General features: G+C 45.0%; 1 long non-coding RNA gene across 1 annotated transcript; it reads right to left on the bottom strand.

The window, feature by feature from the left end:
* Positions 1–454: 454 nt before the first annotated feature.
* Positions 455–8,911, bottom strand: LOC143843805 (uncharacterized). The gene is made up of 3 exons (XR_013233693.1): positions 8,733–8,911; positions 4,393–4,493; positions 455–699 (listed from the first exon to the last, which is right to left on the bottom strand). It is a non-coding gene; the product is annotated as an uncharacterized LOC143843805 (long non-coding RNA).
* Between the last annotated feature and the right edge of the window lie 5,496 nt (positions 8,912–14,407).

The following is a 14,407-nucleotide window of genomic DNA, read 5'->3' on the forward strand; positions in this document are numbered from 1 at the left end:
TTAATGCTTTGTGCAAGCCAATAAGGATTTTTTTTGAGATACATCTAACGAATGGAAATGTGGCCGACATGGATGGATGGGAATTCAGCATGTAAATAAGTTGGCTTTTGGCAGTATTTTTTCCAGAGTTTCAGAGGAGAAATAATGAACTGTTTGTACAGGATAGTCAGCGAGGTAGACAGATGCTTCTGATCCTGCTGAATGATTTGTTGGAAGGCCTCAATAGCTCTAAGATTCCTCTGGGAGCAATAAATACCATCTTGCCTCTCCCATGGTCACACAGTCACACAGAAGCCTGGTCTTGCTTTCCTAAATTCTCTTCACCTGCATCTTCATTTAGTACAATTTTGCTGCACGTGTATTTAGTACAATTTTGGAACAAGGAGAACAGGAGGAGACCCTCATGAGTCATGATCACATTGTATGCTTTCACAACACTATTTATTTACCGTACAGTGTGTGTGTCCTGTAGTTTGGAAATCCAAGGATTATTGGGCAGCCAGGAGCTGGTTTGCCCTTGTCTGGCTCCACATCGATGACCCCTAGTGTCCCTTGGAGGAATTGACATCCACATTCGTTGAGGTCTCCCATCTAGATAGTAGCCAGGGTCGTATGTCCCACTTAGCTTCTGAGACCTGGCAGACTTGAGCTTGCCAGGGCTATTTAGGTTAGGGCTTCACTCCACAATAACAGCCAGGACTGACAGAGAAAATAGTAAAGAAAGCACATGGCGCTGCTCAGTTACCGGATGAAACAGATTTGTCCCTGCTTAAAAATGACAGACCTATAAAAAAACAAGCAAACAAACACTGTTGGACCTGCAGGATCCTGCCAACAACCGCCCAGTATCACACTTAGCATTCCTGGGCAAGATGTTGGAAAGGGCCATGGCGGACCTGCTCCTGGCTTTCTTGGCGGAAACTTCGGCACTCGATCCATATCAGTCTGGCTTCCATCCTGGCCACGGGGTGGAGATGGTGTTGGTCGCCCTGCTGGATGATCTCTGTCGCCAGCTGGATAGAGGCGGGTCAGCCGTGCTGGTCCTCTTAGACCTGTCGGCGGCCTTTGACATCGTGGATCATGAGATATTGGTCCATCGCCTCGCCGGGACGGGGATAGGGGGCACAGCCTTGCAATGGATACACTCCTTTCTCCCGAACCAGACCCAGAGAGTTGCAGTGGGGGATGAGTTCTCACTTGGGGGGTACCTCAGGGTGCGGTTCTCTCCCCCACTTTGTTCAACATCTTTATGCACCCTCTGGCTCAGCTGGTGCGGAGTTTTGGGCTGGGTTGCCATCAGTATGCTGATGACACCCAGCTCTATTTCCTAATGGACGGCTGCCCGGACTCCCCCCCCCCCCCCCCGGAACCATTTGCCAGATGTTTGGAAGCAGTGAGAGAATGGTTTGAGCAGAGTTGCCTGACACTCCACCCCTCCAAGACGGAAGTTCTGTGGCTGGGAGGCAGGGGGCGAGATCAGGAAGCGCGCTTGCCCACCCTTGCAGGGGCATAACATAACATTGTATCCCAGGCCAGGAATTTGGGCATGACCATCGACGCCTCTCTGACTATGGAGGCGCAGGTCAAGAGAGTAGCGGGCCAGGCATTTTTCCATCTTCACCAAGCCCGGCTACTAGCGCCCTACCTGTCCTCTGATCACTTAGCCACAGTGATCCATGCGACAGTCACCTCCAGACTAGATTTCTGTAACTCGCTCTACGCAGGCCTACCCTTGTCCTTGATCCGGAAACTTCAGCTAGCGCAAAATGCAGCTGCCAGGGTCCTCACTGGTACATCTTGGAGGGCCCACATCCAGCCTGTGATGAGGCAGTTGCACTGGTTGCCAATTGCTGCCCGGATCCGGTTCAAGGTTTTGGTATTAACCTTTAAGGCTTTACGCAAGTTGGGACCCACTTGAGGGACCGCCTATCACCCTATGTCCCCTGCAGGGTGCTACGCTCTGTGGGGGGAAATCTATTGGTCGTTCCTGGCCCTAGAGAAGCGCGCCTAGCCTCAACCAGGGCCAGGGCTTTTTCAGTCCTGGCCCCCACCTTGTGGAATGAGCTCCCGGGTGAGCTGCGGGCCCCGCGGGAGTTGTCAGCTTTCTGCAGGGCCTGCAAGACGGAGCTCTTCCGCCAGGTTTATCGTTGAGGCTGGGGTCTGCGAGGTAGAGCATTGCCCCCCTGGGGGGTCTGAAGTATACATCACTTCCTCCCATTCTCTATTGCCTTGGTAGGTGGGAGTAGATTGTGATTGGCTGCCGCCTTGCTATGTTATGATTATTAATGTCTTTTAATGGAGTTTTAATTGGGGTTTTTAAGACAACTGTTATCCGCCACGAGCCTACCCAGGGAGTGGCGGGAAATAAATCAAATAATAATAAATAATAATAAACAGCAAAAATCAAATGCTGACTTATCTATCATTTTGTCAGGCTACCCCACTTAGTTTGGAAAGCCCCCTATGAGCATTTTCATATTTAAATACCCTTGTTGATTAGGGGGAAAATATTTTTTTAAGTTCAAAATCGATCTGGCAAAGTTTGTGTGTGTGTGTGACATCACCAGAGGATAACCAGTCAGCAGCCTACACTGCTGGCATTTGCTGGTGTGTTGGGTTTTTTAAAAAAAATGCTGGAACTCCCTTCTTGAAAAGAATAAGAGAATATCCAGGATGGAAGTGTGGATAGCACTGATGTTACGAAACTATAGGGTACAATTGTAGCCTCCTATGAAACGGAGTTGAAGCAGTGATCCAGCAAGCTCAGACCTTTCTGGCTTGACTGACCATGCCTCTCAGTGTACAAATCTTTCCCAGCTGTGCTGAAACTGATAGAGAAAGGCTAGATATCAGGGGGGGAAATTCACAGAGTAGTTCAGCAGTGGAATAGGCAGCCTAAGGAGGTGGTGAGCTCCCCGTCAGTGGCAGTCTTTAAGCAAAGGTTGGATACACACTTTTCTTGGATGCTTTAGGATGCTTTGGGCTGATCCTGCGTTGAGCAGGGGGTTGGACCATATGGCCTGTATGCCCCCCTCCAACTCTATGATTCTATGATTCTAACCAAGTATCATGTACCCTAGAGCAGGGGTAGTCAACCAGCGAACACTGGCAGGGGCTCATGGGAATTAGAATCATAGAATCATAGAATTGTAGTCCATGGACATCTGGAGGACCACAGGTTGACTACCCCTGCCCTAAAGACCACACCCAGAATAATGCTTCCCTTTGTGAGCTCAAATGACTTTCTAACCTGTCTCTGAAGACAGTCACTGTAATTCAATCACTTTTTTGGGGGGTATATTGTACTGAACTGCACGACTGTATACAAGATGACTCATTACTTAAAATCGATTAAATTGAGGAATATCCACAAACAGTTCTGTAACTTTTAAATGCATCTTTTAAGAGGAAACTGCCTAGCATTGTATTCTGAAGCAAAAGGACTACAGCTTATTTTGATACCAGGATTTTCAGTGCCTGAGGTTTGCACCCACTCTACAGTCTTGTGGAGTGCATTTTCAAAAGGGCAAAGAGCATAGTCTGGGAAAGAGCATTTGGAAGAGTGATTCTTGATTCTATGATCTCTCTGAACGGCTGTTACAGTCATGAATTCCCATTTCCTCAGGTGCTTTATCCTTAGTGCCTTATCCATCCATGGAGACGGATAGACCGCGCTCAGTCCATTCAAGTTGTCCTTGGATACTCCTTATTGTTCTAATGCATTTTATTTGCTGGTAAATACTAGTTAAAACTTTTTTTCCTGAAAGAGAAGCATTTTAAAAAGCTAAAAACCTGCCATGACAAAATAGATTTTCCCTTGGATTGAATGGTAACAGTTCTGAAGGGTATTCGGTGAATTCATTCCTCTCTCAAGATAGGATTCAGGCCTTTTCTCCATCAGCCATTCTTTCTAGCTTTCTTGGTCTTCAGTAAGCAGTGCAGTTTACTAGTAGACATCGATTAACAGGGAAGTCATGGCAGCTGGTTTAGAAATACGAATGTTATGCACAGGCACTGACTTGGAATAAGGTAAAATATTGCATCTTCATTTATGCTGACAGGGTCATCAACCAAGCACATGTTAATAGAGTTGCTCTGCACATTTTCATGGAAGTAAATCCTGCTTAGTTCAGTGAAACTTGTCCAAAGTATGACTGCATGGGACTTCTGCTTGGAAATATTCCAGTCATGCTAATCACTTTGCTCTCTGTTGCTAAATACATTTGGTTGAGCAAGTTAGAAGAGCGCTCAGAGCTCCGTGGGAAAAGGGACTTCTCCATTCTGCTCAGGCTGACAGAATGTACCAATGCACAGGTTCCTGAAATGACTTGGGAATTTAGGACTGCAGCAAATTAGCTGGGGACAAAAATGAAAGGCCTATATTTGACTCACCTTCTCATATTCAGTTGTCTCCAAAGGTTGCCCTTTTTTTCCTGGGAGTTTTCTTCCCAGGAGTGGAAAAGTGCTTTTGGATCCATCCTTTAGCTTTTAACCTGCCATTAAAAAAATATATGGCACTTAAAATTGGAGTGTTACAGCCGGAGTTCAACTAATGCTCAATAAATTGTATTTATTTAGAACAATACAGGCGATTGAATGCTTTGCTTTCAAAATGTTCTTGTGTGTCGGCAGAGTCAGTAGCAACCATTCCTCTCCTTTGTATGCAAAAAAACCAGCATGTTTCCTCCCTATTAAAAACCAACAGGACCTGTGGCTTGTTAGACAAGGCAGAGAATACCTGAAGCATGAGGTCCTTTGTTGAAGGTTAGCTTGCGTCTATCTAGAGCCAATGGCACAGCAGCAGCTCCCTTTCTAAGAAAACCCCAACTGGGTATAAACTATAGAGAAGACTCAGGGACTCCAGTGCTAAAGATCACTCTGGTGCAGTGGGTGGCATGTTGAGCTAGGTTCTTGGAGGCTCCGGTTCAGATGGCTACTCTCTCATGCCAGTTTGCTGGGTGACCTTGGTGGAGTTATTCTTAGCCCAACTTACCACACAGCACTATAGTAAAAATAAAATAGAGGCAGAGAGAGCCACGTTGTAGGCCTCTTTATGAAGAAGAAGACGAGTTGGTTCTTATATGCCGCTTTTCTCTACCCAAAGGAGGCTCAAAGTGGCTTACAGTCGCCTTCCCTTTCCTCTCCCCACCACAGACACCCTGTGGGGTGGGTGAGGCTGAGAGAGCCCTGATATCACTGCTCGGTCAGAACAGCTTTATCAGTACTGTGGAAAGGCCAAGGTCACCCAGCTGGATGCATGTGGGGGAGCGCAGAATCGAACCTGGCATGCCAGATTAGAAGTCCACACTCCTAACCACTACACCAAACTGGCTCTTATGTGGAGAAAAGGCCTCATTGTGGAGAAAAGAGTGGGGGATATACATAAATACATAATTATACATACAGTTGGGACCTCTTGATAATGGAAAGTAGTTCAGGAGTTTCATTTTGGATTCTGGTGAAGCCTGAGCCACGCAAGATGATGGAGAAACCAAGCAGAAAGGTTTCTTAGCTAAAGGTAGAAATCCACTTCTGTAACATTTTTCGGGTTGTGCTCTTAAACCAGTGGCCTTGGTTTTCTCCTAACCTACCCACATAATTAAACTGTTCCCCCTTAATTATTTGTTGACAGGAAATGTTGCTTCATTCTCCAAGTCTAATTTTGTATTTATGGAATATTTCAGATTTCGATGAGGCACTTTTAACATTCCAGGAGGTAAGAGCTAGGCATTTTCACAACCGTGTTCTTTACTGATTTACTGGCTCTTTTATCACCTAATTCCCATGTTTGAATAAATGAAATTCAAGGCAGTACTTTCCTGTTCATGCCAGAATGCACTTTAATGGCTCCCATTCTGGAAATATCTCTGTTCTGAAAGAAGATTAATCAACAGAGACGCACACTTCTAAATCCATTAAAGTCAGTGGATTTACAAGGGTGTTTTGGCTGATGCTTGCCTATGCTTCCTGTGACTTACTTGGAGTAGCAGCCTCTAACCTGGAGACCCAGGTTTGATTCCCCACTCCTCCACATGCAGCCAGCTGAGTGACCTTGGGTTAGTCACAGTCCTGCTAGAGTTCACCGAGCACTTCTGTCAGACCTCTCAGCCTCACCTACCTCACAGGGTATCTGTTGTGGAGAGAGGACAGGTAGGCAGTGGTAAGCTGCTTTGAGACTCCTTCGGGTAGTGAAAAACAGGGTATAAAAACCTACTCTTTTTGGGTTTGCCTCCTCCTGCTTGGCCAGAGTTCAGCTCTTGTGTGAATTTCTGTGTGAAGCAGGGATGACAGCTGTTTTGGTCACACAATGACTGTTATTTGAGAAACTGCCTGTATTACTGTATTACTTTTTGTAATAAACATTTCAAGCTTAGAAAAATATGACCCCCGGGCTTTAAATAAAAGCCACTGCCATTAAATGTAGAGAATCGTCTTTACTGAACTGTGTTGCCCCCACACACACACTGCTGTGTTCCGTCTTGTGTCTTGAATTTAAGGTTTGCTGAACTTGTGTTATGCAGCATACGTGAAGCTGCAGAAGATGATTGTATTGTGAATTATTATTTTATCTGTTCTTAAAATTCCAGCAGGAGATTTATGCAGTTAGGGATGCCAGCATCCAGATGGGACCTGGAGATCCCCTAGAATTGCAGCTCACCTCCAGGCAACAGAGATCAGCTCCCCTGGAGTAAATGTCTGCTTAAAAGGAGGGCTATATGGCAAAATACCCCATTGAAGTACCTCCCCTCCCGCAGCCCTACCCTCTTCACCTCCAGGTTTTCCTGAACCTGGAGCTAGCAAACCTATTTATGCTGGCCTTGATGGTAGCCAAATGAAGAAAATTGCTAGCAACCAAATCAAAATATTAAAAAATAAATAACAGTGGACTTGGCCCCTTCCATGGAACAGCCACTGATAAATATTGGGCAGAGCATGCAGGAGGGAGGATTGCGCTTTACCAAAAGGCATTGTCATCAGTGAAATATAGACCTGATGGGATAGGTAAGTGCAGCTCCCCCACATCCTAATCCAGCCCTGGGTGCTTGGAAATGAGTTCCCATCGGCAGGTCACTGCCAGTATGTGGCTGACTGAATGTTAGGTCAGGGAACAGCCATAAGCTAGGGGAAACGGGAGTGTTTACTTTCGCCCTCTGAGTGGTGCTCTGGATGGATCTCTAGTTCACACCACCCACAGCAAGTCCCTGTAACTTTGAAATAACTGTGTGGGAAGGCCTGGTCCTTGGCTGGGTGCAGGAACTGTCTCTCTCCGAGGGGAGGATTTCTTTACACTTAAATTGTTGTCCCACATGTTTCTGAATTGAGGCTTTGTGCTTGTTCAGACACTGCAAAGACACTGAGGACCGCTCAAAGAGCCACTACAAGTAATCTGTTTTCCCTGTGATAAAAAAATATGTACTTGACTTTGGACTCATTATTATATTGAGTTGAAAAGATAAGGGCATATATTCTGCCACACTGCACAGGACCCAGACCATATTTTTAATCACAAGAAGAACTGGGATTTTGTACCCTGCTTTTTAATACCTGAAAGAGTATCAAAGCGGCTGACAATCATTTTCCCTTCCTCTTCCCCCCAGTAGACACCCTCTTAGTCCTCATATTCACAAATCATCTGTTCATTCCCCCCCCCCCCATTTTGTGCAAGAAGTCTATAAAGGATAGAACACCCTCACTGTTTGCACCCTAAATTCATCTCGGCAAAGTTGATTTTTAAAGCCTTTCTCAAGCAAAGCAAGTTAAGGGATCAATACTGTCTTAGGATACTGTGAGAAAGATCGATGTCAGTGGCACTGAATCACTGGATTGAATTTTCAATTACAACGAATACTGGCCATACTTGAAATCCAAAATCCGGGTGGAAGAAAGTGAAAGACTGGGGTGTGCCCCCCTCCCCCCATACGCCCTGTGGCCTTTGTTAAGCCTGCTGAAGCTCTCTCTTGTCAAATCTTGGGAGCTAAGCAAAGTCAGCCCTGACTAGTATTTGGATGGGAGACCTCCAAGGAACTCTAGGGCCATGATGCAGTGGCAGGGGCTCCTGGGAATTGTAGTCCATGGACATCTGGAGGGCCGTAGTTTGACTACCCCTGTGCCATAGGATAAATCATACCCCCTAGCCTGGGAATGAGCAATCTCCCTGACATGCGCTGCCCTAAGTGTCAGCCTGGACAAAAGCCTCATTGCACGATTTCGCACATTACAATTGTCCACACAGGGACTCTACCCAGTTGCAACTCAGAGGAACGTCCTTCATGATGCCTGTGTTTCCCATAGTTAAGTTAGATTTATTTTTATCCATGCTATTTTGATGTAATGTGGGGGGAGAATACTTCAAAACGGAAGCTGCAATTGAATATGTCGTGAATCAAGACAGAGGGTAGCAAAGAGGAGATCATGGGTAAAGTAGGCCAATTGGGCTTACTTTGAAAGAGGAGGCATTTGTTATGGACAGTCAGTCAGTCAGTCAGTCAGTAACCTTTTATTGGCATAAAAAGTATAAGACATATAAAAATACGGTTTAAAATTTCAACAAAATAATAAAATGGGGTTACATGACCAAACAGATCTTAAAATGATTAAATAAACTATAAGAGATAAAATACTAGGTAGGCAGCATATTATAAAAGCATCTTAGTTAAAACTCTGGCAACTAAAATGGTTATCTCTGGGTCTTTGTCAGAGAGCAGAAATTGCAAGGTCATAGATTTACTTACAGAAGGCTTGTTTCCCAGCAAGGCAACAAAGCTGTCATCCCGACACTGCTCATATAAGGGGCAATCTAACAAAATGTGTGAGACAGAGTCAGGGCAACCAGAACCACACGGACAGAGTCTTGCATGGTATGAGATATGGTGGAATCTTCCCTCTAAGACCTTTGAGGGGAAAGCATTCATTCGTGCGAGGAGAAAAACTCTGGTTATGGACAGTTTTGAGGAAGTTGAGCAAGAGCATGAAAACGGAAAGGTTGGGAGGCAGAGCCCAAGTTAAAGAGAGGAGTGAAGGAGAATTCTCCCATCTGGCAGCTTGTTCTTTGTTGCTCTGCCCAGAAATTCCATCCTTTGACTGATGCTTCAGGGGCAGGAACAGGAAATGATTACCAGAGGAGGGGCTTATTATGGAACGAGGGGTGCCTGGGTTGGGACCGGTGCTTTCCCTGCTTATTTGTGACTGGAATTTTTAAACAACCCCCAATGCAAGTGTGTTAAAGCTTCGGGAATGCCTCAAAACCAGGTCTGCATTTTTAGCTGATGGCTAAAGGGAGCAAATGGATTGTAGCTTGGGGGAAGGTGTGTCATCTTTTTCAGTGCCCATAAGTGAGCTTTAATTGCATGCATGCGGAGCAAGAGCATATGTTCTGTATGCAGGCTTGGTAATCTGGGATGCAGCCTGTTTTATAATGGTTTTGTGGCATGAGCATCAACACTGGAATGGGGTCCTTCTAAAGTAAAGCAACATGGTGACTTTGGGCCAATTGCACCCTCTCAGCTTGTCTCACCTCACAAGGTTGTTGTGAGGATAAAATGGAGGTGTGAAGAACTATGTAGCCTGCATTGGGTCCCCACTGGGGAGAAAGGGAAGGTAGACATGGCAGAGAACTAATAAACTCAAGGGAAGCTTCACACGAAGGATGGCAGGGAGGCCAATCAGGGATGCCTGTCTCCAAGTGGGACCTGGTGATCCCCTGGAATTATAGTTCATCTCCAAGCAACAGACGCCAGTCCCCCCTGGTTGCTTTGGAGGGCGGAATCCATAGCATTATACTCCACTGTGGTCCCTCCCTGGCCTCAAACCCCACCCACATCTGGCCTCATCTCCCCCCCCCCCCCCCCCCGCCCAAAGCCTCCAGCACTTCCCAACCCAGAGCTAACAAACCCAAGGCTGATTATTGGTCTGTCAAACTCAATATTGTTTAATGTGGCTGGCAGCAGCTCTTTGGGCTCTCAAGCAGAGAAGGGCCTTTCACTGCATCTGCTGCTTGAGATCCCTGAACTCAAAACACCTTGGACCAAATCCAGGATTCTCCCTCATACGTGACACTGGAGAGGGCTTCAGCACTTGGCAAGCGTCTCCAGCAAGCAGTGTTTTGACCTCCTCGGGCTGAGCTAAGAATGATCCAAAATAAAAGTGGGCAACAGGGTTTGCTGTGGTGGATTTAAAATATCAGATCGCCTGATTCCTCCGCAAGTAGCAGGAAATGCTTTGCATGAATGCCTTGTAAATGAACGTCTGATGAATTCAAGGGCAGATGAAAGAGATGCAGTTGTGCCAGCCAAGCCAGCAGAGGGAGGTGGTGGGCTGTGGTTTTCGGTTTCATTAACTCTGTTTCCCAGTGGCAGCAGAGCTGTGAATTTTTGTCATGCATCCTTGCATTCTTGGAAAGGCAATTGCCAGTGATCTCAGTCTTAGAGCAGACTACATATCTGCATAATTTTCCTGTTTGAGAAATCTATATACAAATCTTACCTGCCTTTGACCTCAAGCCACAAGGGGGGAAATGTCAGGGGCACATACAGCCTGCAACAGCTGCTATGATCCGTGCACTATACATTGATGAGCAATAAAAACAGCGGCCATTATATGTCGAGTGGTTGTCCTTTACAGGTTTGATACTGTCACATGGAGATCTGGTGGGATTCTTCAGCCAGGTACTGCTGCTGGCAATGATCTCTGTCCCTTTCTACTTTTCAGCTGAGGCACACGTAATTACATCTAGCCTTGAGAGCCAGCTTGGTGTAGTGGTTAAGAGTGGTGGCCTCTAATCCAGAAATCCAGGTTTGATTCCTCCACATGCAGCCAACTGGGTGCCCTTGGTCCAGTCATGGTTCTCTCACTCAGCCCCACCTACCTCACAGGGTGTCTGTTGTAGGGAGAGGAAGGGAAGGTGATTGTAAGTTACTTTGAAACTCCTTTGGGTAATAAAACTGGCATACAAAACCAGCTGTTGTTCTTCCTCTTTTTCTTCTGCTGCTGTTTACAGTACTTTTCCTCCATAACCTTACATCTACCAAGTGAGGATCCATGTCTTGCATCTACCAAGGTGAACTGGAAGCCAAGACACATTATGCTAAAATGAAAAAAAAAACTACTCTAAAATACTCCAGCTGTTTGTTTTGACTGAGTAGATTCATTTCACAGTTTACATCATAGCATTTTAAAAGCTGTTTCACATTAAGCTCCCATTTATTTATTTGAGAAAAACATGACTTTATGGAAAAAAATTCACTCCCTCCTAGCAATGGTCCAAGAAGTTTTTTTAAGCCAGAAATACCAGCCTTTATTAGTTTTAAAATAGAATAGAAAGAAAAAAAACAATAGATTACAGTATAAAGATAATGAACTGCCATAAAGTTATGTTTGAACCTTATTCAACTAATAAATATACTAATGCATATATCGAGTATATATATAGTCTGTGCAGAAATGCCATGACTCTCTCGAAGTTAATTTGATCAAGATCATGTATTCAGAAATTATTTTTTTCACCAAGGTTCACTGATGCATGTCCTACTCCTCATCTACAAGAAATTAAAAGAATATATTGTTTCCGAAGAAAATGCAAAGAAGTAGATGTTGAATTCAAGAGGTAGTCATTAGTATTTTATAATTTGTTAGCAGAATGACGTTTTCAAAGGTCTCTTCACCAGATAATCCAACATTCCTGGAAGACAAGGTCCTTTCAGATTGCAAAGCTCGAAATCAAGGGTTCTTACTCATCTCCACCATGATTCAAGTTCCAGGGAAGATTCCTTTGAATTATACTAATTGTTCATTAATTGTGGGCATAAGGCACTTCTATACCTCTTCACGTTTTTTTAGTTTGAAGAATTTACTTTTGTTTAATTTATCCAGGACATCTGTGAGCTCTTTTGTTCCATTTGCAATAGTCAAGACTCATACAGTCTCCATCTAGGAAAAACATTAGGAGTGAATCAGCTCCTAGCTCTGTGCTGTCACAAATTAACCCTGGGTCATAGTTAACTCCTTAAAAAAACAACTCTGCTTCCTTTCATTTCCAGACCTTTTTTAACCCCCTGAGTCATAAAATAGATTTTGGCACATATAACAATTTCTCGTTGGAAATTTTGTAACCTAGGCATTTCTTTTAAACAGGCCATTATTGAAAGGACAACTGAAAACCAGGTTTGATACATTTATTTTGACATCTGAGGAATCTATTTTTCAAGATTGGCAACCGGAGCCAACAAGTGTGCTAAGGACAGCAGGTTGTAACCTAAGTCACACTGAATTAAAGCAAGTCTCCTTGAACTAATTTTGAGTTATTTCTGACTTGACACCAGTAGAATCATAGGGGCTTTTTGCACGCCTTCAAAATCGCACAATGGTTGCCAATTGGAAACGCTAACGATTTGCCATAACGCACGACGTCGTAGACAATCTGCCACACACCTGAAACCAATCTGCAAAAAGCGCTTCCTTGTAGCGCTTTCAGGGAAATCCCAAAAAGTGGATTCACCCTCCGGAAAGCGCTACACTCTTGCAACCAATCTGCAACACTAGTGAAAAAGACCTGTGCGTTAACATTGTTGCGGTTTCTTCAAAGTCCCTCCTCCTGAGCCTGTCCTCCAAACTTCCGGCGAAGCGATCGCCATTTTTTTTTCTCCGAGCGAGCGGGGATAAACGCACCAGCGAGCCTCTTTCTGTTTAGAGGCTTCCCTGGCTTCAGTCCTTCACCTTTAGTCACTAAGCACAAACCACAGAAAAGCCCATTTGCTGATGTATTTTCCCATTAATTTTTACACATTCATTCAGCCGAAAATCGGGCCCGTGAGAGGGGGGGGGATTTTTTTTTTCACTCGGAGGCAGCGTGGCAACGATCATACGATCAAACGACAGCTCAAACACATTAGGCAGCTGGATGGGTCTCTCCGTTGCAACGAATCTACACAGATTCGTTACAATGGGTCTGTTTTTTTTTTTAAAAAAAACCTTTCTTAAAGGGAAAGGGGCTGTTTGGGAGCATGCTAACGGCTGCCCATTGGCTGCTTGACAGCCAGGGGCGGGACGAGCTCGGCAATAGCACTTCCTTTCTAGCGATTTCTGCCGAGACCGGAAGCCTGTGGGAAACGCTACAAAACGCAACTGGATTCCACTACAAAGGCAGGTATGCATAACGACGAATTCCACTATTTTAAATGGCGATTTTTCATTCAGTGACCAATTTGCAACAAAGATCCTGGTGCGTTAAGCCCCATAGAGTTGGAAGAGGTCATCTGGGCCATATTGTTGTTGTTATGTGCGAAGTCGTGTCCGACCCATTGCAACCCCATGGACAATGATCCTCCAGGCCTTCCTGTCCTCTACCATTCCCTGGAGTCCATTTAAGTTTGCACCTACTGCTTCAGTGACTCCATCCAGCCACCTCATTCTCTGTCGTCCCCTTCTTCTTTTGCCCTCGATCGCTCCCAGCATTAGGCTCTTCTCCAGGGAGTCCTTCCTTCTCATGAAGTGGCCAAAGTATTTGAGTTTCATCTTCAGGATCTGGCCTTCTAAAGAGCAGTCAGGGCTGATCTCCTCTAGGACTGACCGGTTTGTTCGCCTTGCAGTCCAAGGGACTCGCAAGAGTCTTCTCCAGCACCAGAGTTCAAAAGCCTCAATTCTTTGACGCTTGGCCTTCCTTATGGTCCAACTTTCGCCGCCATACATTGCAACTGGGAATACCATAGCCTTGACTAAACGCACTTTTGTTGGCAGGGTGATGTCTCTGCTTTTTAGGATGCTGTCTAGATTTGCCATAGCTTTCCTCCCCAGGAGCAAGCGTCTTTTAATTTCTTTGCTGCAGTCCCCATCTGCAGTGATCTTGGAGCCCAGGAAAATAAAATCTGTCACTATCTCCATTTCTTCCCCATCTATTTGCCATGAATTGAGAGGGCCGGATGCCATGATCTTTGTTTTCTTGATGTTGAGTTTCAAGCCAACTTTTGCACTCTCCTGCTTCACCCGCATCAACAGGCTCTTTAGTTCACTTTCTGCCATTAGAGTGGTATCATCTGCATATCTGAGGTTGTTGATATTTCTCCCTGCAATCTTGATCCCAATTTGTGACTCCTCTAATCCCGCATTTCTCATGATGTGCTCTGCATACAAGTTAAATAGGCAAGGCGACAGTATACAGCCTTGCCGAACTCCTTTCTCAATTTTGAACCAGTTAGTGATTCCATGTTCAGTTCTCACTGTTGCTTCTTGACCTGCATATAAATTTCTCAAGAGACAAATAAGATGCTCTGGTATTCCCATCTCTTTAAGAACTTGCCACAATTTGTTGTGCTCCACACAATCAAAGGCTTTAGCATAGTCAATGAAGCAGAAGTAGACATTCTTCTGGTACTCCCTAGCTTTCTCCATGATCCAGCGTATGTTGGCAATTTGA

Source organism: Paroedura picta, chromosome 8 (genome assembly GCF_049243985.1).
Source record: "Paroedura picta isolate Pp20150507F chromosome 8, Ppicta_v3.0, whole genome shotgun sequence".
Classification (NCBI taxonomy): domain Eukaryota; kingdom Metazoa; phylum Chordata; class Lepidosauria; order Squamata; family Gekkonidae; genus Paroedura; species Paroedura picta.